Here is a 13,061-nt window from a genome sequence, read left to right on the forward strand (position 1 = left end):
CCTTACCTCGAGGCAGGGACTCACGTTGAGATTCCCTTTAGCTCTAGAGCATGGCAAGATGAGTCCCACCCCGGATAATGAAGCACCCTGTGTAGCCAGAGAAAACTCATTTTCTACCCAGACCAATGCCTACAATAGCCAGGGTCCTGTCAACAGCAGAGAATTCAGGGAGCTTCAAGGCAGCATGAATGGAGCTTTCAAAATGGATAAGCAAGTCTACTACCAACATGCCCACATTTCCCTAGGCACAAACAGCATACATCCCTGTGGTTTCACACAACTCAAAAGAGACACAGATTACACACTGAATCAAATTCTCGTGGCAGGGTGTTCTGCATCTAGTGAACTGCCTCAACCAAGGAACGCCCTAGCTAGGCCTCTGGGCTCGTGCCTATTCAAAAGCTTGCAGTGCTATAGGAAGAACTGTGCTTTAGTTGCAATAGGAAGCAAGGCGTCGTTCTCCTGGAGGCAGGGTGACTTCAGGTAGGAGTTCCTGGAAGGAAGGGGAAGCCTAGTGTTTTTCTCAGTGCAGCTCAGACTAGGGAATGTGTGCGACTTCCACAGCAAGTCGGAACTTGCCAGAACGGTGCTCGTGAACCTGTGCGAGTGCTGTGAAACCAAGATATGCCAAGAAAGAGTGCAGTGTGTTGCCCATGACTCAGCAGACACAGAGGACCTCCGAGGGACCTAAGGGCCTCGTTGTTGCTCAGCAAGCCAACAGGGGTGTGGAGGTACTCAGTGATCTTGGTACTAAAATGAGGCTGCCCCGAGGGTCCTAGGAGTGCTGAAAAGGCTACTTCCTTTAATATAAAGGAGAACAGCGACTAAGAGCTCATGGAAAGAGCTGCATGCCTCCCTTTCTGCATGGCTACTCAGGGCCTTACCTCGAGGCAAGGACTGACGTTCAGATTCCTTATAGCTCTAGAGCATGGCAAGATGAGTCCCAGCCCTGGGTATGAAGCACACTGGGTAGCCAGAGAAAACTCATTTTCTCCCCAGACCAATGCCTACAATAGCCAGGGGCCTGTCCACAGCAGAGAATTTCAGGGAGCTTCACGGCAGCAAGAATGGAGGTTTCCAAATGGGAAACAAGGCTATTACCATCATACCCCCATTTCCGTGGGCACAGGCAGCATACATCTCTGAGGTTTCTAACAAGTCAAAAGAGACACAGAGTACACACTGGTTGCTTCCCTGAATCAACTTCTCGAGGCAGGGTGTTCTACCTCTAGTGAACGGCCTCACCAGGGAAAGTCTTAGCTAGGCATCTGGGCCCTTGCCTATTCAAAAGCCTGCAGTGCTACAGGAGAAACTGTGCTTCAGTTGCAATAGGAACACAGCCGTCTTTCTCCTGGAGGCAGGGTGACTTCAGGTAGGAGGTCCTGGATGGAAGGAGAAGCCTAGTGTTTTTCTCTGTGCAGCTCAGACTAGGGAATGAGTGTGACTTCCACGGCATGTTGGAACTTGCCAGAACGGTGCTCGTCAATCTGTGCGATTGCTGGCTAAATCCAGATGTCCCAATAAGAGTGCACTGTGTAGCCCTTCACTCGGCATACACACTGTGAGTCGGAAAGCTCCTGGCCTGGATAGTGCTTAGAATGGCCAGGTGAGACTGAGGGTACTCGGTGTTCTTGCAGGGAATAAGTTTACCAGACGAGGCACCGAGGTGTCCTAAAAAGCCTACTGGCGTTCAAATGCTGCAGAGCAGCGACTACGTCCTCATGGAAACTGCTACACGCCTCTGCTTGTGCATAGCATTTCAGGGCCTTACCTCGAGGCAAGTTCTCACGTTGCTTGCCCTGTGAGCGACACAGCATGTTAGGATGCTGTATTTCTCCTTGAATAGAGTGACTTCAGGAGCGAGGTCCTCGATCAATTCTAAGCAGAGTGTTTCCTCAGAGCAGCTCAGACGAGGGCAATGTCGAAGACTTCCAGGGCATGTTGGACTGCCTAGAAATGTGGTTCTGATGCTGTTCGAGGGTTCTGGAAATGTAGCTCTCCTGAAGTAACGTATAGTGTGTTGCCCGAGACTCGGCAGACACAGAGGGCCTCCGAGGGACGTATGGGACTCAATGCTGCTCAGCAGGCCCACAGGGGTGTGGAGGGAGTCAGTGATCTTGGAAGCAAATGATGCTCACCCGAGGGGCCTAGGAGTCCTGAAAAGGGTCCTTCCTTTAATATAAAGCAGAACCTCCACTAAGAGCTCATGGAAAGAGCTGCATGCCTCCCTTTCTGCAGGGCTACTCAGGGCCTTACCTCGAGGCAAGGACTCACGTGGAGATTCCCTTTGGCTCTAGAGCATGGCAAGGTGAGCCCCACCCCGGCCAGTGAAGCTCCGTGTGTAGCCAGAGAAAACTCATTTTCTTCCCACACCCATGCCTACAGTGGTCACGGGGCGGTCAACAGCAGAGAATTTCAGGGAGCTTCACGACAGCAAGAATGGAGCTTTCCAAATGGAAAGCAAGGCTAGTACCATCATGCCCCCATTTCCGTGGGCAGAGGCAGCATACATCTCTGTGGTTTCTAACAAGTCAAAAGAGACACAGACTACACACTGGTTGCTTCCCTCAATCAACTTCTCGAGGCAGGGTGTTTTGCATCTAGTGAACGGCCTCACCAAGCCTCTGGGCCCATGCCGCTTCAAAAGCCTGCAGCGCTACAGGAAAAACTGTGCTTTAGTTGCAATAGGAACGCAAGCCGTCTTTCTCCTGGAGGCAGGGTGACTTCAGGTAGGAGGTCCTGGATAGAAGGAGATGCCTAGTGTTTTTCTCTGTGCAGCTCAGACTAGGGAATGAGTGCGACTTCCACGTCCTGTTGGAACTTGCTAGAACGTGGCTCTTGAACCTGTGCGAGTGCTGTGAATCAAGATATCACAAGAAAGAGTGCAGGGTGTTGCCCATGACTCAGCAGACACAGAGGACCTCCGAGGGACCAATGGGCCTCGTTGTTGCTCAGCAGGCCTACAGGGGTGTGGAGGTACTCAGAGATATTGGAATAAAATGATGCTCACCCCAGGGGCCTAGGAGTCCTGAAAAGGGTACTTCCTTTAAAGTGAAGCAGAACAGCGACTAAGAGCTCATGGAAAGAGCTCCATGCCTCCCTTTCGGCATGGCTACTCAGGGCCTTACATCGAGGCAAGGACTCACGTTGAGATTTCCTTGAGCTGTAGAGCATGGCATGATGAGTTCCACCCGGGCCACTGAAGCTCCGTGTGTAGCCAGAGAAAACTCATTTTCTTCCCAGACCCATGGCTACAGTGGGTCGAGGCCTGTCAACAGCAGAGAATTTCAGGGAGCTTCACGGCAGCAAGAATGGAGGTTTCCAAAGAGAAAAGCAAGGCTAGTACCGTCACGACCCCATTTTCATGTGCACAGGCAGCATACAAAACTCTGGTTTCTCACAAGACAAAAGAGACACAGCGTACCCACTAGTTCCTTCCCTGAAGCAACTTCTCGAGGCACGGGGTTCTGCATCTAGTGCACGGCCTCAACCAAGGAACGCCCTAGTTAGGCCTCGGGGCCGGTGCCTCTTCAAAAGCCTGCAGTGCTAGAGGAAAAACTCTGCTTTAGTTGCAATACGAACGCAAGCCGATTTTCTCCTGGAGACAGGGTGACTTCAGGTAGGAGGTCCTGGAAGGAAGGCGAAGCCTAGTGTTTTCCTCAATGCAGCCCAGACTAGGGAATGTGTGCGCGATTTCCACAGCAAGTTGGAACTTGCCAAAACGGTGATCGTCAACCTGTGCGAGTGTTGTTCAATCAAGATATCCTAAGAAAGACTGCAGTGTGTTGCCCATGACTCAGCAGACACAGAGGAGCTCCGAGGGACATATGGGCCACTTTGTTGCTCAGCAGGCCTACAGGAGTGTGGAGGATTTCAGTAAATCTTGGAACGAAAAGGATGCTCACCCGAGGGGCCTAGGACTGCTGAAAAGTGTACTTCCTTTAAAATAAAGCAGAACAGCGACTAAGAGCTCATGGAAAGAGCTGCATGCCTCCCTTTCTGTCTGGCTACTCAGGGCCTTACCTCGAGGCAAGGACTCACGTTGAGATTCCCTTTAGCTCTAGAGCATGGCAAGATGAGTCCCACCCCGGATAATGAAGCACCCTCTGTAGCCAGAGAAAACTCATTTTCTTCCCAGACCAATGCCTACAATAGCCAGGGTCCTGTCAACAGCAGAGAATTCAGGGAGCTTCAAGGCAGCATGAATGGAGCTTTCAAAATGGATAAGCAAGTCTACTACCAACATGCCCACATTTCCCTAGGCACAAACAGCATACATCCCTGTGGTTTCACACAACTCAAAAGAGACACAGATTACACACTGCTTCCTTCCCTGAATCAAATTCTCGTGGCAGGGTGTTCTGCATCTAGTGAACTGCCTCAACCAAGGAACGCCCTAGCTAGGCCTCTGGGCTCGTGCCTATTCAAAAGCTTGCAGTGCTATAGGAAAAACTGTGCTTTAGTTGCAATAGGAAGCAAGGCGTCTTTCTCCTGGAGGCAGGGTGACTTCAGGTAGGAGTTCCTGGAAGGAAGGGGAAGCCTAGTGTTTTTCTCAGTGCAGCTCAGACTAGGGAATGTGTGCAACTTCCACAGCAAGTCGGAACTTGCCAGAACGGTGCTCGTGAACATGTGCGAGTGCTGTGAAACCAAGATATGCCAAGAAAGAGTGCAGTGTGTTGCCCATGACTCAGCAGACACAGAGGACCTCCGAGGGACCTAAGGGCCTCGTTGGTGCTCAGCAAGCCAATAGGGGTGTGGAGGTACTCAGTGATCTTGGTACTAAAATGAGGCTGCCCCGAGGGTCCTAGGAGTGCTGAAAAGGCTACTTCCTTTAATATAAAGGAGAACAGCGACTAAGAGCTCATGGAAAGAGCTGCATGCCTCCCTTTCTGCATGGCTACTCAGGGCCATACCTCGAGGCAAGGACTGACGTTGAGATTCCTTATAGCTCTAGAGCATGGCAAGATGAGTCCCAGCCCTGGGTATGAAGCACACTGGGTAGCCAGAGAAAACTCATTTTCTCCCCAGACCAATGCCTACAATAGCCAGGGGCCTGTCCACAGCAGAGAATTTCAGGGAGCTTCACGGCAGCAAGAATGGAGGTTTCCAAATGGGAAACAAGGCTATTACCATCATACCCCCATTTCCGTGGGCACAGGCAGCATACATCTCTGTGGTTTCTAACAAGTCAAAAGAGACACAGAGTACACACTGGTTGCTTCCCTGAATCAACTTCTCGAGGCAGGGTGTTCTACCTCTAGTGAACGGCCTCACCAGGGAAAGTCTTAGCTAGGCCTCTGGGCCCTTGCCTATTCAAAAGCCTGCAGTGCTACAGGAGAAACTGTGCTTCAGTTGCAATAGGAACGCAGCCGTCTTTCTCCTGGAGGCAGGGTGACTTCAGGTAGGAGGTCCTGGATGGAAGGAGAAGCCTAGTGTTTTCTCTGTGCAGCTCAGACTAGGGAATGAGTGTGACTTCCACGGCATGTTGGAACTTGCCAGAACGGTGCTCGTCAATCTGTGCGATTGCTGGCTAAATCCAGATGTCCCAATAAGAGTGCACTGTGTAGCCCTTCACTCGGCATACACACTGTGAGTCGGAAAGCTCCTGGCCTGGATATTGCTTAGAATGGCCAGGTGAGACTGAGGGTACTCGGTGTTCTTGCAGGGAATAAGTTTACCAGACGAGGCACCTAGGTGTCCTAAAAAGCCTACTGGCGTTCAAATGCTGCAGAGCAGCGACTACGGCCTCATGGAAACTGCTACACGCCTCTGCTTGTGCATAGCATTTCCGGGCCTTACCTCGAGGCAAGTTCTCACGTTGCTTGCCCTGTGAGCGACACAGCATGTTAGGATGCTGTATTTCTCCTTGAATAGAGTGACTTCAGGAGCGAGGTCCTCGATCAATTCTAAGCAGAGTGTTTCCTCAGAGCAGCTCAGATGAGGGCAATGTCGAAGACTTCCAGGGCATGTTGGACTGCCTAGAAATGTGGTTCTGATGCTGTTCGAGGGTTCTGGAAATGTAGCTCTCCTGAAGTAACGTAGAGTGTGTTGCCCGAGACTCGGCAGACACAGAGGGCCTCCGAGGGACGTATGGGACTCAATGCTGCTCAGCAGGCCCACAGGGGTGTGGAGGGAGTCAGTGATCTTGGAAGCAAAATGATGCTCACCCGAGGGGCCTAGGAGTCCTGAAAAGGGTCCTTCCTTTAATATAAAGCAGAACCTCCACAAGAGCTCATGGAAAGAGCTGCATGCCTCCCTTTCTGCAGGGCTACTCAGGGCCTTACCTCGAGGCAAGGACTCACGTGGAGATTCCCTTTGGCTCTAGAGCATGGCAAGGTGAGCCCCACCCCGGCCAGTGAAGCTCCGTGTGTAGCCAGAGAAAACTCATTTTCTTCCCACACCCATGCCTACAGTGGTCACGGGGCGGTCAACAGCAGAGAATTTCAGGGAGCTTCACGACAGCAAGAATGGAGCTTTCCAAATGGAAAGCAAGGCTAGTACCATCATGCCCCCATTTCCGTGGGCAGAGGCAGCATACATCTCTGTGGTTTCTAACAAGTCAAAAGAGACACAGACTACACACTGGTTGCTTCCCTCAATCAACTTCTCGATGCAGGGTGTTTTGCATCTAGTGAACGGCCGCACCAAGGAACGCCCTAGCCAAGCCTCTGGGCCCATGCCGCTTCAAAAGCCTGCAGCGCTACAGGAAAAACTGTGCTTTAGTTGCAATAGGAACGCAAGCCGTCTTTCTCCTGGAGGCAGGGTGACTTCAGGTAGGAGGTCCTGGATGGAAGGAGATGCCTAGTGTTTTTCTCTGTGCAGCTCAGACCTGGGAATGAGTGCGACTTCCACGTCCTGTTGGAACTTGCTAGAACGTGGCTCTTGAACCTGTGCGAGTGCTGTGAATCAAGATATCACAAGAAAGAGTGCAGGGTGTTGCCCATGACTCAGCAGACACAGAGGACCTCCGAGGGACCAATGGGCCTCGTTGTTGCTCAGCAGGCCTACAGGGGTGTGGAGGTACTCAGAGATATTGGAATAAAATGATGCTCACCCCAGGGGCCTAGGAGTCTTGAAAAGGGTACTTCCTTTAAAGTAAAGCAGAACAGCGACTAAGAGCTCATGGAAAGAGCTCCATGCCTCCCTTTCGGCATGGCTACTCAGGGCCTTACCTCGAGGCAAGGACTCACGTTGAGATTTCCTTGAGCTGTAGAGCATGGCATGATGAGTTCCACCCCGGCCACTGAAGCTCCGTGTGCAGCCAGAGAAAACTCATTTTCTTCCCAGACCCATGGCTACACTGGGTCGAGGCCTGTCAACAGCAGAGAATTTCAGGGAGCTTCACGGCAGCAAGAATGGAGGTTTCCAAAGAGAAAAGCAAGGCTAGTACCATCACGACCCCATTTCCATGTGCACAGGCAGCATACAAAACTCTGGTTTCTCACAAGACAAAAGAGACACAGCGTACCCACTAGTTCCTTCCCTGAAGCAACTTCTCGAGGCACGGCGTTCTGCATCTAGTGCACGGCCTCAACCAAGGAACGCCCTAGTTAGGCCTCGGGGCCGGTGCCTCTTCAAAAGCCTGCAGTGCTAGAGGAAAAACTCTGCTTTAGTTGCAATACGAACGCAAGCCGATTTTCTCCTGGAGGCAGGGTGACTTCAGGTAGGAGGTCCTGGAAGGAAGGCGAAGCCTAGTGTTTTCCTCAATGCAGCTCAGACTAGGGAATGTGTGCGCGATATCCACAGCAAGTTGGAACTTGCCAAAACGGTGCTCGTCAACCTGTGCGAGTGCTGTTCAATCAAGATATCCTAAGAAAGACTGCAGTGTGTTGCCCATGACTCAGCAGAAACAGAGGAACTCCGAGGGACATATGGGCCACGTTGTTGCTCAGCAGGCCTACAGGAGTGTGGAGGATCTCAGTGATCTTGGAACGAAAAGGATGCTCACCCGAGGGGCCTAGGAGTGCTGAAAAGTGTACTTCCTTTAAAATAAAGCAGAACAGCGACTAAGAGCTCATGGAAAGAGCTGCATGCCTCCGTTTCTGTCTGGCTACTCAGGGCCTTACCTCGAGGCAAGGACTCACGTTGAGATTCCCTTTAGCTCTAGAGCATGGCAAGATGAGTCCCACCCCGGATAATGAAGCACCCTGTGTAGCCAGAGAAAACTCATTTTCTTCCCAGACCAATGCCTACAATAGCCAGGGTCCTGTCAACAGCAGAGAATTCAGGGAGCTTCAAGGCAGCATGAATGGAGCTTTCAAAATGGATAAGCAAGTCGACTACCAACATGCCCACATTTCCCTAGGCACAAACAGCATACATCCCTGTGGTTTCACACAACTCAAAAGAGACACAGATTACACACTGCTTCCTTCCCTGAATCAAATTCTCGTGGCAGGGTGTTCTGCATCTAGTGAACTGCCTCAACCAAGGAGCCGCCCTAGCTAGGCCTCTGGGCTCGTGCCTATCCAAAAGCTTGCAGTGCTATAGGAAAAATGTGCTTTAGTTGCAATAGGAAGCAAGGCGTCTTTCTCCTGGAGGCAGGGTGACTTCAGGTAGGAGTTCCTGGAAGGAAGGGGAAGCCTAGTGTTTTTCTCAGTGCAGCTCAGACTAGGGAATGTGTGCGACTTCCACAGCAAGTTGGAACTTGCCAAAACGGTGCTCGTCAACCTGTGCGAGTGCTGTGAAACCAAGATATCCCAAGAAAGAGTGCAGTGTGTTGCCCATGACTCAGCAGACACAGAGGACCTCCGAGGGACCTATGGGCCTCGTTGTTGCTCAGCAAGCCAACAGGGGTGTGGAGGTACTCAGTGATCTTGGTACTAAAATGAGGCTGCCCCGAGGGTCCTAGGAGTGCTGAAAAGGCTACTTCCTTTAATATAAAGTAGAACAGCGACTAAGAGCTCATGGAAAGAGCTGCATGCCTCCTTACTGCATGGCTACACAGGGCCTTACCTCGAGGCAAGGACTGACGTTGAGATTCCTTATAGCTGTAGAGCATGGCAAGATGAGTCCCAGCCCTGGGTATGAAGCACACTGGGTAGCCAGAGAAAACTCATTTTCTTCCCAGACCAATGCCTACAATAGCCAGGGGCCTGCCCACAGCAGAGAATTTCAGGGAGCTTCACGGCAGCAAGAATGGAGGTTTCCCAATGGGAAACAAGGCTATTACCATCATACCCCCATTTCCGTGGGCACAGGCAGCATACATCTCTGTGGTTTCTAACAAGTCAAAAGAGACACAGAGTACACACTGGTTGCTTCCCTGAATCAACTTCTCGAGGCAGGGTGTTCTACCTCTAGTGAACGGCCTCACCAGGGAAAGCCCTAACTAGGCCTCTGGGCCCTTGCCTATTCAAAAGCCTGCAGTGCTACAGGAGAAACTGTGCTTCAGTTGCAATAGGAACGCAGCCGTCTTTCTCCTGGAGGCAGGGTGACTTCAGGTAGGAGGTCCTGGATGGAAGGAGAAGCCTAGTGTTTTTCTCTGTGCAGCTCAGACTAGGGAATGAGTGTGACTTCCACGGCATGTTGGAACTTGCCAGAACGGTGCTCGTCAATCTGTGCGATTGCTGGCTAAATCCAGATGTCCCAATAAGAGTGCACTGTGTAGCCCTTCACTCGGCATACACACTGTGAGTCGGAAAGCTCCTGGCCTGGATATTGCTTAGAATGGCCAGGTGAGACTGAGGGTACTCGGTGTTCTTGCAGGGAATAAGTTTACCAGACGAGGCACCTAGGTGTCCTAAAAAGCCTACTGGCGTTCAAAAGCTGCAGAGCAGCGACTAAGTCCTCATGGAAACTGCTACACGCCTCTGCTTGTGCATAGCATTTCCGGGCCTTACCTCGAGGCAAGTTCTCACGTTGCTTGCCCTGTGAGCGACACAGCATGTTAGGATGCTGTATTTCTCCTTGAATAGAGTGACTTCAGGAGCGAGGTCCTCGATCAATTCTAAGCAGAGTGTTTCCTCAGAGCAGCTCAGACGAGGGCAATGTCGAAGACTTCCAGGGCATGTTGGACTGCCTAGAAATGTGGTTCTGATGTTGTTCGAGGGTTCTGGAAATGTAGCTCTCCTGAAGTGACGTATAGTGTGTTGCCCGAGACTCGGCAGACACAGAGGGCCTCCGAGGGACGTATGGGACTCAATTCTGCTCAGCAGGCCCACAGGGGTGTGGAGGGAGTCAGTGATCGTGGAAGCAAAATGATGCTCACCCGAAGGGCCTAGGAGTCCTGAAAAGGGTCCTTCCTATAATGTAAAGCAGAACCTCCACTAAGAGCTCATGGAAAGAGCTGCATGCCTCCCTTTCTGCAGGGCTACTCAGGGCCTTACCTCGAGGCAAGGACTCACGTGGAGATTCCCTTTGGCTCTAGAGCATGGCAAGGTGAGCCCCACCCCGGCCAGTGAAGCTCCGTGTGTAGCCAGAGAAAACTCATTTTCTTCCCACACCCATGCCTACAGTGGTCACGGGGCGGTCAACAGCAGAGAATTTCAGGGAGCTTCATGACAGCAAGAATGGAGCTTTCCAAATGGAAAGCAAGGCTAGTACCATCATGCCCCCATTTCCGTGGGCAGAGGCAGCATACATCTCTGTGGTTTCTAACAAGTCAAAAGAGACACAGACTACACACTGGTTGCTTCCCTCAATCAACTTCTCGAGGCAGGGTGTTTTGCATCTAGTGAACGGCCTCACCAAGGAACGCCCTAGCCAAGCCTCTGGGCCCATGCCGCTTCAAAAGCCTGCAGCGCTACAGGAAAAACTGTGCTTTAGTTGCAATAGGAACGCAAGCCGTCTTTCTCCTGGAGGCAGGGTGACTTCAGGTAGGAGGTCCTGGATGGAAGGAGATGCCTAGTGTTTTTCTCTGTGCAGCTCAGACCTGAGAATGAGTGCGACTTCCACGTCCTGTTGGAACTTGCTAGAACGTGGCTCTTGAACCTTTGCGAGTGCTGTGAATCAAGATATCACAAGAAAGAGTGCAGGGTGTTGCCCATGACTCAGCAGACACAGAGGACCTCCGAGGGACCAATGGGCCTCGTTGTTGCTCAGCAGGCCTACAGGGGTGTGGAGGTACTCAGAGATATTGGAATAAAATGATGCTCACCCCAGGGGCCTAGGAGTCCTGAAAAGGGTACTTCCTTTTAAGTAAAGCAGAACAGCGACTAAGAGCTCATGGAAAGAGCTCCATGCCTCCCTTTCTGCATGGCTACTCAGGGCCTTACCTCGAGGCAAGGACTCACGTTGAGATTTCCTTGAGCTGTAGAGCATGGCATGATGAGTTCCACCCGGGCCACTGAAGCTCCGTGTGTAGCCAGAGAAAACTCATTTTCTTCCCAGACCCGTGGCTACAGTGGGTCGAGGCCTGTCAACAGCAGAGAATTTCAGGGAGCTTCACGGCAGCAAGAATGGAGGTTTCCAAAGAGAAAAGCAAGGCTAGTACCATCACGACCCCATTTCCATGTGCACAGGCAGCATACAAAACTCTGGTTTCTCACAAGACAAAAGAGACACAGCGTACCCACTAGTTCCTTCCCTGAAGCAACTTCTCTAGGCACGGCTTTCTGCATCTAGTGCACGGCCTCAACCAAGGAACGCCCTAGTTAGGCCTCGGGGCCGGTGCCTCTTCAAAAGCCTGCAGTGCTAGAGGAAAAACTCTGCTTTAGTTGCAATACGAACGCAAGCCGATTTTCTCCTGGAGGCAGGGTGACTTCAGGTAGGAGGTCCTGGAAGGAAGGCGAAGCCTAGTGTTTTCCTCAATGCAGCTCAGACTAGGGAATGTGTGCGCGATTTCCACAGCAAGTTGGAACTTGCCAAAACGGTGCTCGTCAACCTGTGCGAGTGCTGTTCGATCAAGATATCCTAAGAAAGACTGCAGTGTGTTGCCCATGACTCAGCAGACACAGAGGAACTCCGAGGGACATATGGGCCACGTTGTTGCTCAGCAGGCCTACAGGAGTGTGGAGGATCTCAGTGATCTTGGAACGAAAAGGATGCTCACCCGAGGGGCCTAGGAGTGCTGAAAAGTGTACTTCCTTTAAAATAAAGCAGAACAGCGACTAAGAGCTCATGGAAAGAGCTGCATGCCTCCGTTTCTGTCTGGCTACTCAGGGCCTTACCTCGAGGCAAGGACTCACGTTGAGATTCCCTTTAGCTCTAGAGCATGGCAAGATGAGTCCCACCCCGGATAATGAAGCACCCTGTGTAGCCAGAGAAAACTCATTTTCTTCCCAGACCAATGCCTACAATAGCCAGGGTCCTGTCAACAGCAGAGAATTCAGGGAGCTTCAAGGCAGCATGATTGGAGCTTTCAAAATGGATAAGCAAGGCTACTACCAACATGCCCGCATTTCCCTAGGCACAAACAGCATATAGGGATCTGTGGTTTCACACAACTCAAAAGAGACACAGATTACACACTGCTTCCTTCCCTGAATCAAATTCTCGTGGCAGGGTGTTCTGCATCTAGTGAACTGCCTCAACCAAGGAGCGCCCTAGCTAGGCCTCTGGGCTCGTGCCTATCCAAAAGCTTGCAGTGCTATAGGAAAAAATGTGCTTTAGTTGCAATAGGAAGCAAGGCGTCTTTCTCCTGGAGGCAGGGTGACTTCAGGTAGGAGTTCCTGGAAGGAAGGGGAAGCCTAGTGTTTTTCTCAGTGCAGCTCAGACTAGGGAATGTGTGCGACTTCCACAGCAAGTTGGAACTTGCCAAAACGGTGCTCGTCAACCTGTGCGAGTGCTGTGAAACCAAGATATCCCAAGAAAGAGTGCAGTGTGTTGCCCATGACTCAGCAGACACAGAGGACCTCCGAGGGACCTATGGGCCTCGTTGTTGCTCAGCAAGCCAACAGGGGTGTGGAGGTACTCAGTGATCTTGGTACTAAAATGAGGCTGCCCCGAGGGTCCTAGGAGTGCTGAAAAGGCTACTTCCTTTAATATAAAGTAGAACAGCGACTAAGAGCTCATGGAAAGAGCTGCATGCCTCCTTACTGCATGGCTACACAGGGCCTTACCTCGAGGCAAGGACTGACGTTGAGATTCCTTATAGCTGTAGAGCATGGCAAGATGAGTCC

The sequence above is a fragment of the Eschrichtius robustus genome, chromosome 9, assembly GCF_028021215.1.
Source record: "Eschrichtius robustus isolate mEscRob2 chromosome 9, mEscRob2.pri, whole genome shotgun sequence".
NCBI classification, from domain to species: Eukaryota; Metazoa; Chordata; class Mammalia; order Artiodactyla; family Eschrichtiidae; genus Eschrichtius; species Eschrichtius robustus.